We start from the raw sequence: 22,989 nt of genomic DNA, 5'->3' as shown, positions 1-22,989 counted from the left end.
CAACACCTATGAGATAGTTACGTTCCCTCAGCTTTCCCAGAATTATTCCTATGGTCACACTCATTATTCTGTATTGTACATGCTTGTGTATTCAAGTGAACCCTTCCCCCAGCCATGAGCTCCATGGAGGCTCTCTGCTTTCTCCGTATATTCATGGCACCTAGCACAGTGTGTGGCTTATAGTCAGCCATTATTAAATATCCGATGGTGTTTGGATAGATGGATTTCATACCAGTTCAAATCACCAGTAAAGACAGAGCAAGGGAAAGCAGAAACAAAAGCAAGTATGGAGTCATGCCGAAGGGATTGAAGGACCAGGAAAGCTGAGAGAGGGCAGCTGGGGAGGAGAAAAGCAAGCAAGGCTGCCCTGTCCTACTATTGCCAGGCCCAAGTCAGGAAGACAAATTGAGGCCCACATATTTCTAACCACTATAATGTTAAAAATCAAGCCATTCAGTTGCTAAATAAAGTATATTTTATCCTCCCACCTTTACAAATATATGTTTATAAAAACCTGAGAAGACGAGGTATTATTTGAGAATTTCCAGAGATGTCAAAGTTCTGTCCCAGAACGTGGAAGCACAAAATAGCTCTGGAGTGTTGACACCCCAGCCCTCATGTCCAGGCTTCACCTACATTTCCTGAAAACAGCCATCCAGAGGCCACTTCCAGGGCCCACACAGATGTTGTCCACATCAGGAAGTGGTTGGAGGGTCATTAGATTGTGGACATGTGGGATCCTGGGTACCCAGAATGTGACCTAGAAGGAGCAGAGGAACAGCATAAACTCCATGTGGGCTGATTTTCTTGGCTTGCAAACTGAGAAGAAGCATGGCTGGAGAGGGCTGCATCTGAGGCTGACATTGCAAGCAGGAGATGACCTGGATTTATCCTAGTACATGTATTCCTAGTGTATATCTCTGAGGATTGTGGCAGTCGCAAGGACTGTCCAATGCCGTATTTTTAAAACTGCATTCAACTGCTCAGCCATTACAAAAATAAATAAATAAATAATAATGCCATTTGCAGCAACATGGATGGATGTAGGGATTATCACACTAAATGAAGTATTCAGAAAGAGAAAGACAGATACCATATGATATCATTTATATGTGGGATCTAAAATATGACACAATTGAATTTATCTATGAAACAGACAGACATAGAGAACAGACTTGTAGTTGCCAAAGGGAAGGAGAATGGGGGAGTTGGACTGGGAGTTTGGGATTAGCAGGTGCAGACTATTATACATAAAATGAATCAACAACATGGTCCCACTGTATAGGACAGCACAGGAAACTGTATTCAATATCCTGTGGTAAACTATAGTGGAAAAGAATTTGAAAAAGCATGTATATATGTGTGTAACTAAATCACTTTGCTGCACAGCAGAAATTAACACATTATAAATCAACTATACTTGCATTTTAAAAAAATCAGTTGTATAAACATACTTTAAAAGTTGTAGATATACATTTCCTAAGTAATGTTTTGTTTATGCAAGACCATGTGACTCTGTTCTGTTTTATTCTGGGAAGCAGTTTAGTGCCTAAGAGCATTGTCTTGCAAACTAAAACTCAGGGTGCTGAGTTCTGAGTTGGTTTGAATCCTGAGTTGTCCATCTACTGGCTGTGGCGCCCTGGGCAGAATGCTTCATCTGCTGAGTAGAAGTAATAAAATCTTCCTGTAGGATTGTAGTGAAAGCACGTGAGGTTAAAGTCTTTAAAAGGCTTAGCGCAAGTAAATGCTCAATAGATCATAGCACTGTCATCATCATCATAATCACTGTCATTATTTTTACAGCTGTTATTCCTTACTGTCTGTAACCATTGTGATGACCTTGGGCTAGTCATGTAACCCCTCAGAACCTCAATTTCTTCATCCATAAAATGAAGTCTTTGGAGCAAAAGATAACTAAGATTCTGCCCAGTTAAGATCAGGGACTGTGTGAAGTTCCTTCTTTTCAGCTTATATTAAATCCAAACTTGACCCCAGGCTACCTTGTAAATTAACAGAAGTTCTCTACGATGCATATAATATCCCTACATATTCTATTTTAAGCAAACTTGATATTTAAAATGTGAATCTTTTGTAAAAACTGAAAAACTCTGGATTAAATGTGCAGGTTATGAAATAAGTACTTGCTTTACAGAAAGATTCATTGTTGAGTCCCTTTATTCACTGGCTTTTTTAGTACATTAAAAGTCAAATTTGATTTACAAAAAATATTCACTTTTTTGGCACATATGCAGAGTTTTAAATCTCTTTGAATCACAGAATCCTTTGAGAATTGATTAAATCTGATGGTTTAACCACGCAAGCAAACATGGTTGCAAATATTTGCATATAATTTTTGGAGAGGGGGGCACATGGATCCTAAGTTAAAAATCCCTAGTATAAAGCTACAATTCCCTGGTGGCCTGGCAGTTAAGGATTCAGCATTGTCACTGCTATGGCCCAGGTTCGATCTGTGGCCCAGGTGCTCCCATGTGCCATGAGCATGACCAAAATAAAAAAGGAGGAAAAAAAAAAAAAATCCCTGGCTTAAAGCTAAAACAAGAACAAAGCCAGTGAAAATGGAGATAGGAGGACATAGGAGGCATTTTTAAAATTGGACCTCCAAACAGGTTGTCCTCTCCAGGACTAGAGAAACAAAGAGAGAACTAACATTTCTTGAAAGCATTCTCCACCGCAGATACTTGGCCCAGCATTTGATATGTGTTATGTTGTTCTTCCCTTCCCAAACCTGAAAAAGACAGGTGTTATTTCTGATGAGAAAACTGAGGTTCAGATAAAAAGTAATTCTCAAAAGCCACATAACTAGTAAACAGCCGAAGCAAAATTTGAACTGGGGTCTGACGCTAAGGCTACTACACCGTTAAAAGGCCCTAAAACCCTTTATATCTCTTCCCAAGCTCCAAAATCTTCGTAAAAGAAATCACAGAAATGCAGAAATTTCTCTTTGTACCAGGGAACTCCCTAAGCCAGCTTCGTGTTGACAGCTAGTTCTTCCTCTCTCCTGCGTTTTGTGCTTGTTCATTCGAGCCGGCTGCCTTGCAGAAGTGCTAGGCTGCTGGTGAGAAGGGGTGGGGCCAGCAGAGAGCTGAGGGATGTTGAATTCTCTTGGCTGGAGGTGATTCAAAAGTTCCAATCCCCTACGTGCCCCAGTAAAGTTTCAGCTGACATCTGTGTAAAAGAGTTGTCAGCTGAGGAGAAGAGAAGTGGCCTGTCAGACTCAGAATGTCCCATTGGCCAAGTCCCACATGAGAAAAGTGAAGACAGGCCCCATTTGGAAAAGAAGAGCTGCTTTCCGAAAGATTTATTACATAAGGGTCATGTTACACAACATGTGCTGTGCTCAGTAGATTCAACTGCTCCTTTATTCATTCACATTTCACAAGATAGCTAATTAATCTCTTTAAAATGGAGGGAATAAATGGGGAAATAAATGAAGGGCCTTTTATGAATAACAGAATGACCTGAGTCTTACTGGAATCCTGTCTTGATTCTGTAAGCTAATATTGAAATTTCTTCATAAACAGCTTGACCAAATACTCTGCAGAAATCACTGAGGTTTGCACACTGAAAGACCTTAGATGTCAAGGTGAGGTCTGTATCCTCATGTTCTAACCTATCAAAATAGAACATTCTTAGTAAGTTGGGACTAACACTCACAAATCCATTTTTGGCTTCAGGTCATTTTAAGATATGCTGTCTTATCACCTCAGACTTCACAGTGTGTCCTAGAAAATCATGCTGTTTTCACAGTGATATTAAAGGCACAGTGAGATCTGGTATTTGATTTAGATTTTCCTCGTGATTTCCCACATGATATAGAACTGCTCACGAAATCACTTGCTGCTGAGCATTTCAGACCTTTATTTGGCAGTAATGAGAAAAAAACAACTATACTTGAAAATGTTTGGGAGTAAAACGTGACATGCATATTTAGAAATAGCTGACATCTGATATGTAATTTTTCATACATGCTATGTGGCACGGAAGAGATTTTCTACTAGTGAAGAAGGTACCACCTTCTTATATATGTCAGTGAGGCAGAATAGCTTAGTGGTTAAAGCATCAACTCTACAGCCAGACAATGTGGGTTTGGGTCCCAGCTGTGCTGCTTACCTGCCTTGTGACCTTGAGCAAGACACTTAAACTTTTTATGTCCTGTTTTCTCATCTCCAAAATATAGATAATAGCAACTTCCTCCCTTACTGTGTTAATTTGAAGATTGGATGAATTAATATATGCATACTGTGCTTAGAACACATATTATTACAGTGTTGCTTATAATGTTATCTAAGAGGTAGTCATTGTTATACAAATTGCATAAAGATGACCAATAAATTCTACTTTAAATGTTAGAGGGTTCAAAAAAGTAAGTTAGCTTAAGCTTAGTTTAGGATAAGCTTTATAACAAGTTTATTCTTATCTATGTCTTGAGAAAGCTCTAACTAGGATGGCTACTTTTCTTCTCTCTTATACAAAGTCTACATATCAATCAGTGGGTCCCCTAACATCTGTGGATAGAGAGAAAGCCTTGCTGAAGGCCTCAATTGTATCTCAACTGCACTGAGACATAACTGAGGAAAGGGAGTTCCGCTCTGAGAGAACAGCAAGACAAAAGCCTTGAGGTAAGAATGAATTTGGCATGTTTGAGAAAGAGAACACAAGTTTAGATCTTGGGAGGATGGGGAGCCAAGGAGAGGTTAGTCAAGTTGAGGTTTTAGAAATAAGCAGGGTCTTAATTCTGTAGTAACTGTAGGCCATGGTAAGGTGTTTGATTTTATTCGAAGTGCAGTGGGAAACCATTATGCACCAGAGGAACATGATTAGATTTGCATTTTTAAACAGCTGGCTTGGCTGTTGTGTGAAGAATGAAGTATAGGGGTCCCTAAGTTGTCTCAGAAAGGTCTACTGAGAACCAGCAACTGTAGTCCAGATAGATGATGATGGCTTGGACTAGAATGGGGCAGTGACATTTAGAGGAGCAGAAAGATTTATCATATATGTTTGGAGCTAGAGACAAAAGGATTTGTTAATAGCCTGAATAGAATTTGGTGAGCAAAAGGAGGAGCCAAGGAATCATACATTCAGCCGTCTGCATCCCCAGGTTGCATGTCTGCGGATTCAATCAACCACTGATCAAAAATATTCTAAAAAAAAAAAAAATTTCAGAAAGTTTCCAAAAAGCAAAACATGAATTTGTTGTAAGCTGGCAACGATTTACATAGCATTTACATTGTATTGGGTATTTTAAGTAATCTAGAAATGATTCGAAATTTACAAGAGGTTATATGAGAATACTACACTGTTTTATATAAGGAATTTGAGTAACAATGGATTTTGGTATCAGCATGGTGTTCCTGGAGCCAATCCCCAGCAGATACCAAGGGACAACTGTATTTTAAGTTTTTACTAATGTCCTATCTTCACAATGAAACTGTCTCCAGCTATTCTAGCCCCCTTTTTTCTCTTCTTTTGGCATAGCAGTTGTTTTCCAAACTCAAATCTGCTCCAGGTGCTTAGAATACATTAGCGAATAAAACTAAGATTCCTGCCCTTGTGGAAGGTATATTCTCTTCTGTACTATTTCTCTGTCAGTGCCTGTAATTCACACTACATTTTGTGTCTTTGTGTTAGTGTCTATTTCAGATATAGTATTTTTGTTCTCCAAATAGACAGTCAACTTCTTTTTTGGGCCCAGAGACCCCAGTGTTGTCTAGCTCAGTCAGTGCTGAGGGAAGCAAAAAGGAATAGTGAAAACATGTCTTTTTCATAGATAACTTCTTGTTTATAGACTTGCCTACTCTAAATAAGTAAGGCTATGAAAATCTAAAATTGCAATTCAGGTAATTGGAAAGGCAATTATTTTTCCATTAAAAAGGGAGTATTTACTCACTCAAGAGTTAATTTAAAATAATGGACCCCCCCCCCACAATGAGTGTAATTAAACATTTGTTAACAGGTCATCAGGTACTTATCAGGGGATACAGTTAAAGGAACTGAAGCTAGAGTATCAGGGACCAGAGTGAATTTTAAATTATTCAAAAAGGGGAGGTAAAATTTAGAATTATAAGTAAAAAAGAAAGTTCTTATTTCTAAAAATTTAAACATATAATCAGCTTTACCAAGGATTTCCATTTTATAAATTTATAGTTTGTAACTGATAATTATAAACTGTTTAACCAGATCACAGTATTTCTGGCAATGAAAGGTAATCATTTAAATACACAAGAACACTGACTTCTGGTTATAGCTTTCTGAGTATGTCTTAAAATATGAAGAGGAGAACAGAATTCATGGTTTATGTTTTGCAAGGAAGACTGAGCATCTTCATAAACACTCACAGGATATTGACTTCTTTTCAAGACTCCTTAAAATAATGTTGACATTGAGGTGCTACTGCTGGTATAATGTTCTGTCTGACACATCTGTCCTGTGAGTTAATTAAGCTTTCGAGGACTATCACAGGATCTGGTAACCATTTAGTGTCTGAGTTCTAGAATACTAATTTTAAATCCAAGGTTAGGAACACAATCATAAGGGATCCTCTTAAGCTTGTTTCTGCAATTCTCCTAATCCACTTACCCTTTGAAGACCATCATAATGATCAATGGGAAAGAAAACCTTTGTGGTATACAGCAGCACAACTCTTATAATACTCTAGCGGCTCCCTGGGAATTCCTGTTGTGGCTCAGTGGTAACAAACCCAACTAGTCTCCATGAAGACATGGGTTTGATCCCTGGCCCTGCTCACTCAGTGGGTTAAGGATCCAGTGTTGCTATGAGCTGTGGTGTAGGTTGTGAACTGTGGTATAGATAGATCCAGGACACAGCTTGGATTTGGCCTTGCTGTGTCTGTGGCGTAGGCCACCAATTGCAGCTCTGATTCAACTCCTAGCCTTAGGAACTTCCATAGGCCACAGGTTCCACCCTAAAACAAACAAAAAACACAAACAAACAGAAAGAATGTAGCTGTTCCCTTTATCTCATTCATTCAGTACATTAATTGAGTGCTTCTCTGGGTCAGGGACTAAGCAAACTGCAGTCTATCAAGCCTGGTCTCTAACCCAAAAGAGCTTATAGCTCTTTGAGGAGGAAGACTCATATATGATAGAATATCTTAAGTACCTTAAGGGAGGTATAAACAAAATGTACTGCAGTTTCAGAGGAGAACAAGGTACTTTCTTCCAACAGAAATGAGAAGACTTCCTGGAAGAGATAATGTGTAAAATGCCACTTGAAATGGAAAGGATTTGAAAGGGGACAGAGAAGGAAAGGCATCCTGGGAAGCATGACAGCGTGAACAGAGAATGGAACAAAGAAATCGTGTGTGTACAAGAATAGGTCAGTGCTTCATGCAGGGAACATTTCCGGAGCAACTACTAGGTGAAAAGCTCAATGAAACTCTCACCAGCCATTCTAGTTCCCTTTTGTCTCTCCTTTTTGGCTCCATTTGGAACCAGAGACAAAAAGAAAACTAAGATTTGGTTTTTGCCCCTGAGGACTAGTTCAGTTTAATATATCCTAGAAAATGTTAAAAAAAATATTTTCAATTAAGTTTGAGGATGGTGAGGGATGCTAACTTAGGATGCTGAGATGTTGGAATTTTATTCTATGGCAGTGGCTTTGACAATGATAATGATAATGCTCATTATTTACTAAGCTCTTCAGTGTTCTTTGCACTTTAAGAATTTACATGCATTAGTTCTTTCCTGTCTCCTCATGAGAGACGATTACTGTTTTATTCCTATTTGTCAGCTGAGAAAACTTGGGATTATCAAGTCAATTAATTCCTTTAATGTTGCCCAGCTGGTAAGTAGCAGAGTAGGGATTTGAACAGGTGTGTTGGATTTCAGAACCCATAACTCACTAAGGGGAGCCATGGAAGACATTTAAATAGAAAAATAATTGATGTGAACTGTGCTTAGAATTCAGTTGATTACAGTGAGAATACAATGATTAAAGAATTATGCTAGTGAACAGCTAATGAGAACCTAAATGGATGTAATGGGAAATAGTTATAAAAGGGGAAGGAGGTGAGAGAAGTCATAAAGATAACTAATTTGATTCAGGGTCAGGGAAGAGGGAAAAGTCAAAAACAGGTTCAAGTTTTAGAGTCTGTGGTGCCTGGAAAGTTCTTGGTACCAGGCAGTGAAATAAAGACCACCAAAGGAGGAGAGTCTCTTGGGGAAGTAGGGGGAACTGGAATGGCTAGTTTAATTTTGTGCAAGTTGAAGTTGAGATGCCACTAAGATACAGATGTAAGGGGTCCAGCAGGTGATTGGAAATATAATGGAAAAGAGGTCTTTTAGATGTGGGGTCGTATTTTTCCAGTGGTACAGGGGTCAAGGAGGACTGGTAAAAGTACTTCATTAGGCTGGAGAAATCAGAAGCCAAATCATAGGATTTGTGAAGTGAAGAGAGAGTTAAAAAAAAAAAAAAAAAAAAGCACCTGAAAAAGGAAGTGTAGGCCACTCTAAAAGGAGTTAAAATTTAAGGGAAAAGAGAAAGTAGTTGGTAGACAGGCTAACAGGAATGAGCCTAAAGCATGGAATGACTAAAAAAAGATGGTGACTGATGGCCTAAAATCTTGGAATTGGTGGAACTGCATTAACTCAGGGCACATGTGATAGCTTAGCCAGGGGTGAGGGATGCCTGGTGCCTCCTTCAGATTCATCCAAACTCTTCTGATCCTTTAGAAACCATTTAAGTGCCAGCTCTCTGCTAAGCCTTTCTCTCTCCTATAGTTTTCTCCACAGAGTCTTAAATGTTCCTTATCCATTTCTCCTACTGCTCTTACATGCATGAATCAGTGGTTCATATCACCTGGAGGGCTGGCTAAAACACAGATTCCTTGGTCCCACCCCCAGAGTTTATGATTCTGCAGGTCTGTGATGGAGTCTGGCAGTTTGCTTTGCTAACAAGTTCTCAGGTGCTGCTGCTGCTGCTGCACTGAAGACCACATTTTGTGTATGACTGAACTAAACTAAGGACCTAAGAGAGGGACAAATAAAGGATTTTGAAGCTTTAGGATGGACAAGTGTGCCAGACCTGGAAATATTCTAGAAGAATACTCCAACAATTAGGTGTGATTTAAGAGCAGGCAAAAAAAAATGGAATGTTTTGCCTAGCTCCATGTTTTGCCTAACCCAAAAAAACAAAAACCAATTTCAAATACTTCAGCATAATCCTTTTTTTTTTTTTTTTTTTAAGGGCTGCACCCAGGGCATATGTAAATTCCCAAGCAAGGGGTCAAATTGGAGCTACAGCTGCCAGCCTACACCACAGTCACAGCAACTCAGAATCTGAGCCAAGTCTGCGACCTACACCACAGCTCTCAGCAACTCGGGATCCCTGACCCACTGAGTAAGGTCAGGGATCAAACCCGCATCCTCATGGATACTAGTCAGATTCGTTTCCACTGTGCCACAACAGGAACTCTAAGGTTTTTAAAGTAAAATAAAAAATTAATGTAAGAACCACAGCAATGCCTATAATTTTATTTTAATCATGAAAAACCAAGTATTATATGAGCAAAAAGTGCACAGTTGTTATTTGGGGGGAAATAAGTATGGAGCTAGCATACTGCATTCCATTTAAAGTCCTGTTATTATTCCTAACAACTGAGGCCTGGAGATATGCACGGTTTCTAAGGGCTGGTTTTAAAATTAGCATTTGGATTGCAGCATCTAATTATTCCCTTAGGTTTACCTGTCCCTGAGAGTTACCTTGCAAATCTGACTTAAGTAGATACACCAAATCTCTGAATTGGGGTGGGTGTATTTGTTCTGTGTGTCACCAAAGTGTTGGCCGTGGTTGGCAAATGTACTAAGTTGCACAACCAAAGGTGCAAAATCCTTTCTGACATTTGCAAACACGGGTCATTCTAAGTTTCTTTCATTCAGTCGAATGCCCACTAAGCATAACATAACAGTATTTATTGGTGATAATCAGCTTAGCAAAACAACCGTTCAGTCATAGCCACATTGTGTAACCTGGATATATCAGAAGCTTTATTCTGATCACATGGTCAGATGCCACTAAATGGAGAGTGAAATCAGTTAGATATATGAAAAAAATGTATCATTTTAGTTCCAAGCCTACACAACTGCTAATTTTACCATAATTCTCCCATATACTGAAATTAGGTTTCTGAGTTGCAATACAGAAACATCTTAATGTTATCAACATCAGATTATCTGCTTTAGTCTTTTTGAATTACATGTTGTGAATCTTTATTTAAAACCTACAACTCCACAGAAAGGAAATTCTCTAGGCCTAATGACGTACAAATAAATGATTCTGGACTAGCAGAATATAAATAAAATTCTTATTTTGAGAACACATTCCTTTTTTAAATAAAGATTTAGTTGCCCACCTAGGAAAAAATCCCTTAAGTCTGAGTGGTACTAAAAAATCCAAATTTTTGTAACAAAATACATATTTTGAGAGAAGTGAATTGCTTTGTTGGAAAGGAAAAGTGGGTGTCCGATTATTTGATTGCATTTTTACCATGGCAAAGTGGTAGTCTCTGAGTAGCTGGGAGATAGAAAAATTACATGAAAGAAAATAACTTGTCAGTCTTTTAGGATATATTTGGTTCAGTGTTGTCAGAAGGTAGTCTGCCCTCTCCCTGGAATCAAGTTGCAAACACTATCCTCAATAGTAATTAGAGCTAAGCGGCAATTACAGGACGTATGATTTGTTCAGACGCACTGCCTGTCGGCTGTTTCCTAGCACATTTCACAGGAACACCAGGTTGAAATGATGGAATTATTCCTTTCTCAGTGTAATACCTCGTACAGGACTCAAATGCAGAAGTGAGCGTGGATTACAATCTTAAAAACAAAGGTAAGCATTGCTGGCTTTTATACCTCGGGGAACTTTTACATGAAGTAGGTGACAAAAATGTACAACAGTTAAAATCAAAGTATCAGAATTAGAGCAAATAGAATTTGCTAATTCATGACTCCTGTGCCCAATATCATCTTGGTTCTTCTAACTAGCTTTTATTTAAATTGTGAAACTGGGTCACTTCGCTAAGTATCGTAAAGATGTGACAGACTTCCCGCATTTCTTTTGTCTGTATAAGTTATGGCTCCTTTTTCTTTTGAAGTCAGCTTCACATTTTTACTAGGTAAAAATAAGGTTCATATTTAATCCAAGTATGTTAGAACCCTCTCTCTCTTTTCTGTTCTCTTCAGGAAGTATATTTAAGCAGATGATTGTACATGCTCAAGAATTCACATTCAGACTGACAGAATAGTGCCTGGTAGCCTGCAATAAAATTGAGTGACATGGGTGATTTGCACATTTGTCACATGATTTTTATGATGGGCACATTTCAAGTTTTCAGTGTTCCATCTAGTTCAAATCAAAACTCAATTGCTTCATGTTTAGTTAGACCTTTGGGCATAGAAATCTCTCTGGAAACCAGGTAAGTTTAGCTCCTTAAGAGGGAGTATTACCTGTTAATGAGGACAGATGTATTTTGTATGTATACAACAGATATTTGTGGAATTCTCATTTTTATATTAACATTACCACTTCAGCTCTCCACACCCTAAAAATACTTTTTTCTTTCAATTTTTCCATTTTGTAAATGTGAATAAATATTACTATTAGGAAAGAACTTAGAAACTCTTGGCTCTAGGAAGATGTTTTTATCTCATTGTCCCCAGTGAGATTTTAGGTGGTTTGGGAAATACGGAAGAGCATCAGCTTCTTTTATTCTACCTTGTTGGTGGATTGGGGGTGTAAACACTGAGGGTTCAGAAGACTCTTACGAAAAAATGAGTACTTTAAAGCCAATGCACATTAATTTTTCTGAGGTCCTAGAGACTCTGTAATGTGGGACCTCTTAGCAGATGCTATTCTCAGTGTTATTATCACTATTAAGCTAGCATCTGATTTTAGAAGAAATTTTTTTCTAGCCCTGGGTCCACCATTGACTTCATTTTGGATATTTGCTTTGCCATGGAATTATTTAGCCCTAAAGCATCATTTTTTCATCATAAAAACATGGGATAATCATAAGCCATGAACAGTTTAGAAGTCTACTTAATATATGTAAAAGCACCTTGTCCTCAGTGAAAAGTTACAGTATTTGTATAATCCAGGACACTGATGATGGATTTCTATAAAAATAAACCATTAAATTCTATGGTGGATTTAAGTTCTTAACTTGCCCCACTCTGTCATGCAGATGGCGGATAGCTAACGTGTGAGCCCATATAAAAACAATCATCTGTTGTTACCACTGACATGATGACTTAAGGCATAGAGATATGGCCTTAATTTAATTGTTTTATCTTGTCACAGGGACAAATTCATCCTGATATGAGCAAAATCTTGGCTATCAATCTTTTGATTTATAGAAGCAAATATTGAAAATGAAGTTAATCTGATATAGCTGCAAAGCCAGGCAAGTGGCAGATTTTCTGAGTGCTCTCTAGTTCCCTGGTAGTAGTATGTATGGAGAGAGACAAAGACAGAGATGGAGAGATAAGAGAGACAGATAGGTACAGACACCTACAAAGACAGAGACAGAAAATGCCAGAAGTATCAGGGAGCCAAGAGAGATGAGAGAGGCAGAAAAGACAGACAGGTGGGAGCGAGGAGGCTAGGGAGACTGAGCTGGGTAAGAGAAAGGGGGTGTTAGAAAAGACACAAGAAAAAAAAAAGGCAGAAGTCCATCAAAGTTTGGAAACAGAGATTGTGCAACTTGGGAACTTTGGATTCTTTTTGCATTTTCTTTAACTGAAATTTCAACACACTTTGTCATGGTAAATGCATTGAGTACCAGGTCCATTTTTATGAATGTTTACTTTCCATTTGTGTCCTTTAAAGCAAAAGGAGCTTAAAAAGGCTGTTTGAAGTTCAGAGGAGACCAAGAGTCAAAACAAATGTTCTTTTAAAAGAAAATATTTCCATTCCTTTGTTGCCTTATAAAGCAAATCATGGAAAGGAAAAATGATGAGTACTGTGATTAAATTGTCTACTTTCCATGTGGCTCTTTATTAAAAAAAATCGTCTTTGACTTTTGGTGTTCACTGGGGGAGTGAGAGTCCTTTGGGAAGCCAAAAAGAAATTCCATAGAAGAACTACAACATAAAAGTATAAGAATAATCATGGTACACAGGGACAGGTGCAGTCATTTATGATGAGTCACGCCCAATGCAGAAAATCCTTGGGCATTCACAGGAGGGCCTTATCTGATGCTGTTTTGCCTACCACTAGTGCCCCAGAAGCTGCCTGCATGACTGAAGAATGTAGCATCCATTTCTAGGACAATGGCAGGACAATGGCAGAATTCTGAGAAACCAGGCCAGGGACCGGCCATTCTATTCAATATCCACTCAAGACCCTTTGGAATGCAAGCATCCCCTGGGTCACAGGACTCTCCAGTGTTTCTCATTGCCCAGCTCATTTCTTTGAAGGACTTAGATGCCCTGCCTAATTAGGTTGTTCCTGCTCATATAATTTTTGCTCAGTTCTCCTTCATTTCATACAGATTTCTGCCATACAATCAAAGATAAAAGAGAAGAAAATCGTTTTAGGAGTAAGTTGTTAAAAAAATTCCAAATAAGGCATTGGTGCCAGTTCTAGTCCACTTTGCAAAATTCAGCCAAACTTACCACTCTTCCTTCTCTCTCCACGCCCCCTTCATCCTTTTCCCCATTCTAACCCACTCTCTGCCCATTACTCACAATTTCTGCTCACCCTATTCCCTGGTATGGCCAGATTAGTCACCCCATACCAGGTTTCCGCAGGGATGGAATGGTGACTGTCATGCTGCTTACGCAGCAGCCCTGGCTGCCAGGTGAGGGCCACCTCTGCTGCTCCCTGATGAAAATGGCTTCTTGGCTGTTAGAAGACCAAGCATGGCCTCATCTATGTTGATAATACTCCACTAGAAATTTTTTTTTCTGAGTTCTCTATTAGTGCATTATAATTATGGTGACCATAAGACATGCATGTAAAAAGGGAAAAGGATTTTAGCACAGTTTTTACTGTTCTCTTTATTCCTAAAGTGTGTTTTTTAGGAGCCTATTACTTTTTTTTTCTTTTTTTTTTAAACATGGGCAACAGCTTTTGAATAGCTTTCAAATGTTTGAGTAATATTTAAGCTAAGGAAACCTCTTTACTAAGGTGGGAGTAGGGAACACTGGCAGAGCAAATATTAACTCTGTTTCCTGAAACTGAACAAGCTTCTGGGAGAAAAATACCTTTTAAAAAGACCATTAAGTAATCCACTATTCTTCTCTTCTTTCCTCCTCTTTGGTTCTTAAATGTAAATTGCCTAGACACTGAATGCAAGAACTGAAATTCTCTGAAACTAGGGGGCAAAACATTTTGTGTCCTGGAGCTAGAATTTATAGCCACAGCTGGGTGTATTTTCCTCCTGCATTGTTGTATGCAGCCCCTTCGGTCCAGCCCTTCCTGAGAGCTGCAGAGGAGAGGCCTAAGCACAGAGCCAGAGGCCTCAAGGCCCTGATGCTTTGATATGTTTCAATAGAAGGTCAGTTGCTGTTGCTTAGAAAAATGTGTCTTTTCAGATGGTATTTTTGTTGCACTTCTGATAGAACTTCAGTATAAAAACCACCTACAGAAATGTGTGTGCCTCCTACTATGGAGCTATTTGAACTAGTTATATTGATCCAAACAGTATGGTTAAAAGCATAGTGTGAATCGGGTTTGTTGTTCTCTCTTTTTTCCCTATTGGGAATATTAAAATAATTATTTAAAAGTAGGTGTCGGGAGTTCCCATCATGGCTCAGTGGAAATGAATCTGGCTAGGATCCATGGACACAGGTTCAATCCCTGGCCTCGCTCAGTGGGTTAAGGATCCAGCATTGCCATGAACTATGGTGTAGGTGGCAGATGCGGCTTGGATCCCGCGTTGCTGTGGCTGTGGTGTAGGCCAGCAGCTACATCTCCAATTCAACCCCTAGCCTGGGAACTTCCATATGCTGCAGGAGTGGCCCTAAAAAGAAAAAAAATTAAAAATTAAAGAAGATAATAAAAGTAGATGTTGTAGGAATTCCATCATGGCTCAGTGGTTAACAAATCCGACTAGGAATCTTGAGGTTGAGGGTTCAATCCCTAGCCTCGCTCAGTGGGTTAAGGATCTGGCGTTGCCGTGAGCTGTGGTGTAGGTCGAAGACGTGGCTTGGATCTGGCATTGCTGTGGCTCTGGTGTAGGCTGGCGGCTACAGCTCCAATTAGACCCTTAGCCTAGGAACTTCCATATGCCATGGGTGCAGCCCTAGAGGAGACACACACACACAAAAGAAAGTAGGTGTTGTAATCAATCTTCCACCATTCTTTAAAGCAGAAGGAGATGGCTCTTAGAGACCCTGGCTTTGCTCTTTAATTTCTTCCATTATTCGTATTAATAAAACCATTAAAACAAAAATCTCATTTAAAAATGAATACTTCTAAATTTCAATGTAAATACAAAAAGGAAACAGACTAAATACTAATCAACTTGAATTTTTAAAGATAAAGACTCCAAAATATGATTCTTGTACATCTTTGATGGTACAGACAAGTATTGAAAATACTATCTCTGGATGCTGAGCTCTAAACTTGATTCTACCATCAGTCAGATACCATGTGGCATTTTTCCCATGTAAAATGAAGGTTATATTCCTAAATTATCTCTAAAATGTTTCTTTAAAATTTTATGAAGCATAATTCCTCTAGAAATATTCAGCAGTTTGAGAAACATAGTTATCTTTCCTAGGAAAGTCTATATTTTTAAGGAAGTTTTCTGAAATAAGTCATATTGCCATTAAGTCCCTAGCATGCTGTAAAAGGAGAAGCAAAGAGTTCCTCTGTAACCAAAAGAAACTTCAGATCTTGTGGAAGCATCCTGACACCATAGGCAGGAATCACTGGGCAAAGGTAGCTCAGGACCATCTCCCTGCTTCTTTTTGCCAGAAAATTTCGTCAGGCTACTGTGACCTCCCAATCCAGTCTCGACCTCAGACAATTTTAGTAAAGCCCTGTCTGGAGATAATTTTGGCTTCTCTAAAGACTTAGTAATTTAGGAACTAAGCACATGACATTCCCTTTTGATAAGTCAAGTGTATTTAAAACTATTTCAAAAAACTTGACAAAGCCTCTGTCAGAACTCTGTTTTCCCTTCTTTGACTTTCCTCTTTGGAATGGTCATGCTTAATAATATTGGGTTACAGGTGAAGAAACTATAACAAAGCAAAAACTATTTAAATTCAGCTTAAAAAAGACAATCAGCTCTCGAGACTTTTCTTGTGAACAATTACCTACTTCATTTCTGAAATTCTCAGATTTTTCGATGCAGCTAATGAACTATGTCACATGTTTAAATCAAACTATATTTTATAGTAAATAAATCTTGCCCATTTTTTCAACATTTAAATATAAAAAACTCAGTGCATAGACAAAATATTCAGATATAAATGAACCACCATGGGGCTGTATGTATTCTATTGCTACACATCCAAAAAGTCATCTATTGCATCTTAGTGAAAGATTCATCATTTTGTGTAAAATCTAGCATATTACCACTAAACCCAAAGGACATTATGACTTAAAATCTCTCATGATGTGGCTTCACCACTGTTTTTTAATGGCAGCACTTCATTATTGCTTATAAACTTCAGTGCGGCACTCAGAAGGATTTATTTTCAAAGGCAAGATTCTGCCAGGATGCTGCTGCTGTTGGAACACTTTGGAGGGAACCCTGAGCTGCCCCAAGGGAGATTCAGGCACAAAACTGCCAATTGTTAAGATTTCATAGATTCAGAGTTCTAGATATCCATTTTTCTCTTTGGCGTCACTGAATTCTATGTCAGTTCCTCTCTCCACTTATAAAATTCAGCAAGGAAACAGCAGCATTAAATGGAACTTTTATTTTCTCATAAATCACTTTGAGCAAAATCAAGCTATCAGTAGAAGACAGAACTTTAAAAAAAAAATATTCTAAAAATATACACACTTGAGAGTACTTGAAGATGTTCTTATTGAAGAATTTTACCTGTATGTGTCAAAGTAGCTTTCTAAAATTAATAATATTGAACACATTACTTTTTAAGAATTTCTATTGAAATATACAAAAAAGTGTACATATATCCTAAGTATGCAGTTGAATGAATGGATACAAACATACAAACCTGTGGAACTAGCACTAAGATAGTCTCCAGCATCCTAGAAGTCCCTGTCATGCTCCCTTCCAGTCATTCCACCTCTAACCTCATCCTACCTTTCCTGTAAGAATAGCCACAATCCTAACAGCAAATATTAGTTTTGCCCCATTATGTTCTTTAAATAAATGGCATCATACAGCATATTAATATACTCCTTAATTTTAGTTCTTTTTCTCAGTATTATACCTATAGAGTTTATTTGTTGTTTCGTGCCATCGTATACCATATTTTCTTATTGCTGTTTTCCATTATGTAAATGTTTTGTTGTATGATGATACCACAGTGATTCTTTTTCTTGTTGATAAGGTGATTAGCCAATTTCCAGTTTGTGACTATTATATATTTTCATGCACACTCTAATATGGATCATTTTGATTTTATATATATATATATATATATATATATATATACACTTAGAAGTGGAATTACTGAGCTGTAGGATATGTATATATTGTTTTAGTATATACTGCTTAATTGTTTTTCAATGTACTTGTAACAGTTCACACTTCAGATAAGAGATCTCATTGCTTCATATCTTTGTCAGCACTTAATCCCAACTTTCTTCACTGTAACCATTTTTGTGGGGAGGTAGCGATATCTCCTACTTTTAATTTGCATATCCTTAATGACTAATGAAGTTATGCACTTTTATGTATTTATAGGCCATTTTAGTATCTACTTATATGAAGTGTCCATTCAAGTCTTTTGCCCAATTTTCCTATTGCGTTAACTTTTTCTTACTGATCTGTAGGAGTTCTTTACTATAGATTCAAGTCCTTTGTCAGAATATCTATATTGTGGCCATTATGACTGGTGTGAATTTCCAAACCAAACTTAATGGGTTTGGAATTAGAAGGTGGGGATTAACATGTATACACTCCTATATATAAGATAGATAAGAACAAAGACCTACTATATAGCACAAGGAAACCTACTCAATATTCTGTAATAACCTATTTGGGAAAAGAATCTGGAAAAGAATGGGTATCTGTATAACTGTTTCACTTTGCTGTATACCTGAAACTAGACAACATTGTAAGTCAACTATACTCTGATGAAATTTTCTTTAAAAAAAAAGTATATATATATATAGTGACTATCTTCACATTCTCTGCATGGCCTTTTCATTTCCTTGATCCTGTCTTATTCTTACATTCTTATTCTTAATATAGTATGTTTATCATTTTTCTTTTATTATTTTCACCTTTTGTTTCCTATTTAAGAAATCTTTGCTTACTCCAAGGTAATAGAGATATTCTGCTTTTTCTCTTTATTGTTTACCTTCTGATCCAGAAACACTTAAGAATTCCTGTGTACCTAAACAAGGTTTAAATTGGAATACATTCCATATTTCTATGCTTTTTGCTCATACAGTTCCCTTTACCATTCTCCCATACCTCCCTCTCAAAATACTAACCATTCCTCAGGCTTATCTTGAGATAGTTCATCTATGGACACATTTATAAACCCAGCTCCTAACCATATCTAATTTCTTTTTCTCTTGAACCTTCCTAACATTTTGTTGATAATATATAACCACTGTCATACTCTGCCTTTTATAAGTATTAATGAACTTAACTATTTTGTTCTCCAGGGGTTTGGCATAGTGTCTGAGAGGTAGCAATAGTTTACAGCTACAGTAACTGTAGCTTATCAGACACAGGATTAAGTACCTTGTATAGAAAAACCTCAATTAGTTCTCCTACCCATCCTATAATGAAGGTACTCTTATTTTTCCCAACTTATAGGAAAGAAAAATCACTTGTTTAAGGTCATACAACAAGAAAGTGGAGGACCTGGAAATCATCAGTTTCCTCCTGAATTGATGCTTTTAATGTGTACAGCAGGCATTGCTTAAAGGACAAGCCATGGTACCATGGTTATCCCAGACCTTTGTGAATATAAAAAAGATGGCTTCATTCTCAAATTGAAGGTCGAATTATATCTGCCTAGACAATCACAGTACCCATTAGTATGCTAAAAGCTCCAAGATGTTTTACAGAAAAGAACTATTTTAAACTTTGTTGAAGCCAGCATTTTCTATATGTATTTGATGACAGAATCTTTTTTTCACATAACAGCTTTACAGATAGCTTACTTTTTGGAGTGATGGCATGGGCTTTAGAGTCAAACGAACAGGAGTTTAGACCCAGGTCTCACTGTCTACTAGGAGATCTTAATCTCTCCAAGCCTTACTTCTCTCAATTGTAAAATAGGGATAATAATACAAACCTCATGGAGTTGTGTTATAATTTAATAAAATAAAGGACACAAATCACTTAGCACAGTATCAGGCATAGAGTAGAATTTCATTAAATGGTAGTTACTGTTTTCTTATCTCAGTAAGTAAAATAAATTCTGTCTGACTCAATTTGTAATCCCTGTAACTCTCAGCATTCTGTCTTGTATCGTTGGTCCCCATAAGTATTCACTGAATTAAATAATATTATTTGGGGAAAGTTATTTTTAGATAAATATAGTCTTATAGAGCATTAAAAACTGTATGTGAGTTATTTCAGTATCAATACTACATTAAGCTCAAATGCAAGTTTTAACTAATTCCCAGATACAGAGGAGATCTAATGTTTTAAATCTCTTAATTGGATGGTAAAATATTTCTGTCTATAACTAGAAATGTGTCTGTGTAACTGAGCATTTTCAGATATTCAATTTGGTTACCATAGCATACTATTAAAAAGCAGAATTCAGTAGTCAAACTGCCTGGGTTGAAATCCAGGCTGCTTCTCGTACAAACTGTATGAAATTGGGCTTAACTTTTTTGTGCCTAAGATTCTTTATCTATAAAGTGGAGCCAGTAGTAGTATCTTGTTCATTGGGTTATTTTTGGAATACTTATACTCATTTAATATACATAAATGAGTACATATTTAATATATAATATTAATACATAATGATATATGATAAAATTATGTAAATATATAATTTTATATATAAATGAGTATTTATGGATCTGTATTATATATACTTATATGTGTGTATGCATATGTACACACATATGTAATGTGCTTAGGGTAGTGCCTAGTACATGCACTATAAAAATTTATCTCTGTTATTATATCGTGTGGCCTTTTCAGAAGCACACCCTTCATCAGTCACATAGACCATTCAAATAGCTCCCTCCTGGTGGCCACACTTAATTGTTACTCAGTGTAAGAGGCAACAATACTGGAAAAGCAATAAAAAGAGAAATCTGAGTTTAGTGGAAACTCTGAAATGTCACTCATTTAAATTTCTTTAAAGAAATCTTTGGGAGTAGTATAATTGACATTGTTTCTGCCTAATAGATTTTTATAATATGGGAAGTTTTTTATTTCATTACCATCTAAAGCAGACACACATAAAAATAGCATTGGAAGAAACTACTGCTGCAGGATATAAAATATATTTATAGAGAGATTTGATTTCATTCTGTAAATGGTTCTCCATGTAGATTTTCTGTGACTTTGGCATACTCTCTAAGAATGAAGTTTTTTGTTTGTGTTTTGGTACATAAAGAAGAACTCTAGGAAGCCTCAAAGCTATAAACTAAATAGACCTTCAAGATTATTTTCCTAAAGGTCAAAGACTAAGGCAATAATTTCAAGAATCATCTGGTCCTCAGCTGAGGTTTTATAGTGCTGGATTATGACATAATCCATTGATGTAATAAGGTACCTATTATGTTACAGAGGCAGTTGGCTGAAAAAATTTTCTTTGTGATCATAAGTGGTAAGTTGACTTTCACATAGTATTGGTTTCATAACTGTAGATGGACACAACTTGGATTTTATCATCAAAATGAAATTTTGAGGAGAGAGTTAATTGCATTCTTATGGGAGAATATATGGATGTGGAATTTCCATGGTGAGAGTGGTGGCTGTTAGATCTTTGGGGAATGCATGCTTGTGCATGTGTGTTTAATTTTAGTTCAGGCCCTTTGATAAATATATATAGATCAAGTGAGATAAAAAGCCTTATTTTCAAATAAGGTGGAACCCTATTATGATGTGACTTATTATGACATATACAAGATTATATTCTATGCTTCAAAACAGAAATACACACAGGAGGTAACTTACATAATGTTATCAAATAGTTGGTACAAAGACGAAGGTTGGCTCCCTCCCACGAGAACAGCAACGTAATGGGAACGTTATACCACCCTTTGCGTTGAAATACCTGCTTATTATATTTTCAGTTTTTTTTTCCCCTCAGTGCATCCTTGAGTTTTAGAGAAATTAAGCATCTTCTTGCAGCTTGCCATGCATTTTGGCCCAATTTCTGCTTGTATCTCCCATTGACTTTCGGACATCCTGAGGTGAGCTAAGGTGAGGAGAGATGTTTCGCAACAACAGCAGCAGCAGCGGAATAAGGTGACAGAGGGATCAAAGCCCAAACTAACCAGCGTAAAAAGTGCAGTGTATTCCCATCATTTTACATTTGCAAAAGCATCCTTTGAAGCAATAGGTTTTGATGAAGTGATATTAAAAAGCAGATTTTAAAAGTGAAAACAGCAGGGTTGAGGTGAGGGAATTGATGAAAGCATAGTTTATATTTATTCAGAAGATCCTACCAGTACTTTAAAACAATCTGTGTTTAACGTAGCAAATTGTCCGTCATTAAAATGCTAATGAAATGGTAAACAGCTGCTAAGGTTTTTATGCTAATGATCGGTGGTAGCTAAGTAGTTCTCAAGCCTTGTCTTTATTAGCATAGCAATTTGATTGGGTAAGGGGGATCATTGTGCATTCTGACCTTTGTTGATGGAGCAATCTGTTCGTCAGGTTCCATGTTGCCATCTATTTGATTTGAATTTGTTAGTACAAAGTGACTCTTGCCAGGCCCTTGGGGGCCATGTATTACCATGTTATCAGAGCAACCAGAATGGGCTTAGAGAAACAATTTTGCTTCCCATGGGGAGACCCACAATGGAAAAATAATTATACATTTGTTCATCAGACATGTTAAAAGGAAAATTCAACTGAGTAAATTTTGAAAATCTAATTGTCTCTACTGAACTATTTATGAATCACTCAGCATCCCTTCCAGTGAGTAGAGGCAAGCTCCAAAGGGCGACAGAAAGGAAGATTTTTAAAGGCAAGACAAGAAAGTCATAAAGAAAAAAAGATTATTTCAGGCTTAGGTAACCTCTCTGTTAGGGGCCAAAAGGGGTCTATGTTACAGATTACCTCATTTTACTGTGGGGGACAAAGATGGCCCAAGGGACCAACTGCCTCATTGGTACTGACTGGAAAATTCCATAGTGACTGTTTAGGATTACATTCCTAGGGAAGATTGTAACTGCAGTTAGGTTAGGTACGAGAGCAAAAATGGCTCCACTTTAGGCCTTTTGTTTCTTCTTTAACAGGCAGATTTAAGTATACTATATACTTTTAGACTTTAGACTTTTAATAATTGAAATCATTGTAAATTGTAAAAGGCAATTGATTAAATATAAGAAATACCTATTTTTCAATTTAGCTAAGATTTGAAAGCAAAGCTTTTAAAATAAATATTCTAGTAAATGCCTCTGCAACATTTGATGTATTGATATAATACATCATCTTGGATCCACAAACTCTGAAGTTAGCAATGAATGTAATGTTACCTAATTAGAAGAATAATGTGTAATTAAATGCAGGGTAGTTACGTGAATGCCAGGCTGAGATCAGAATACTTTGGCATCAGAAAAAATTTTTTTTTCCATATGACTTATACTTTTGGCTAATTTGCTTTTTGCTGAGTCTTACTCTATGTTCCTTAATGGATGGGCTGACTTGCCATT

At 37.2% G+C, this 22,989-nt stretch overlaps 1 protein-coding gene across 7 annotated transcripts in view; it reads left to right on the top strand.

Moving 5' to 3' along the window:
- The window catches only part of ZNF385B (zinc finger protein 385B), a 327,173-nt gene that overhangs the window by 210,555 nt on the left and 93,629 nt on the right, over positions 1 to 22,989 (top strand). Inside the window, exon 1 of one of the 7 annotated variants that reach the window (XM_047772998.1) lies at positions 10,674 to 10,863. The exons of the other annotated variants lie outside the window; for them this stretch is intronic. The gene's annotated coding sequence lies outside the window, so the exon portion shown is untranslated. Of the gene's footprint in view, positions 1 to 10,673; positions 10,864 to 22,989 lie in introns of those variants that run through there. 7 annotated transcript variants of the gene reach the window in all.

Source organism: Phacochoerus africanus, chromosome 3, assembly GCF_016906955.1.
Source record: "Phacochoerus africanus isolate WHEZ1 chromosome 3, ROS_Pafr_v1, whole genome shotgun sequence".
NCBI lineage: Eukaryota > Metazoa > Chordata > Mammalia > Artiodactyla > Suidae > Phacochoerus > Phacochoerus africanus.
Note: the sequence above shows the minus strand (reverse complement) of the source record. Positions and strands in the feature narration are given on the sequence as shown.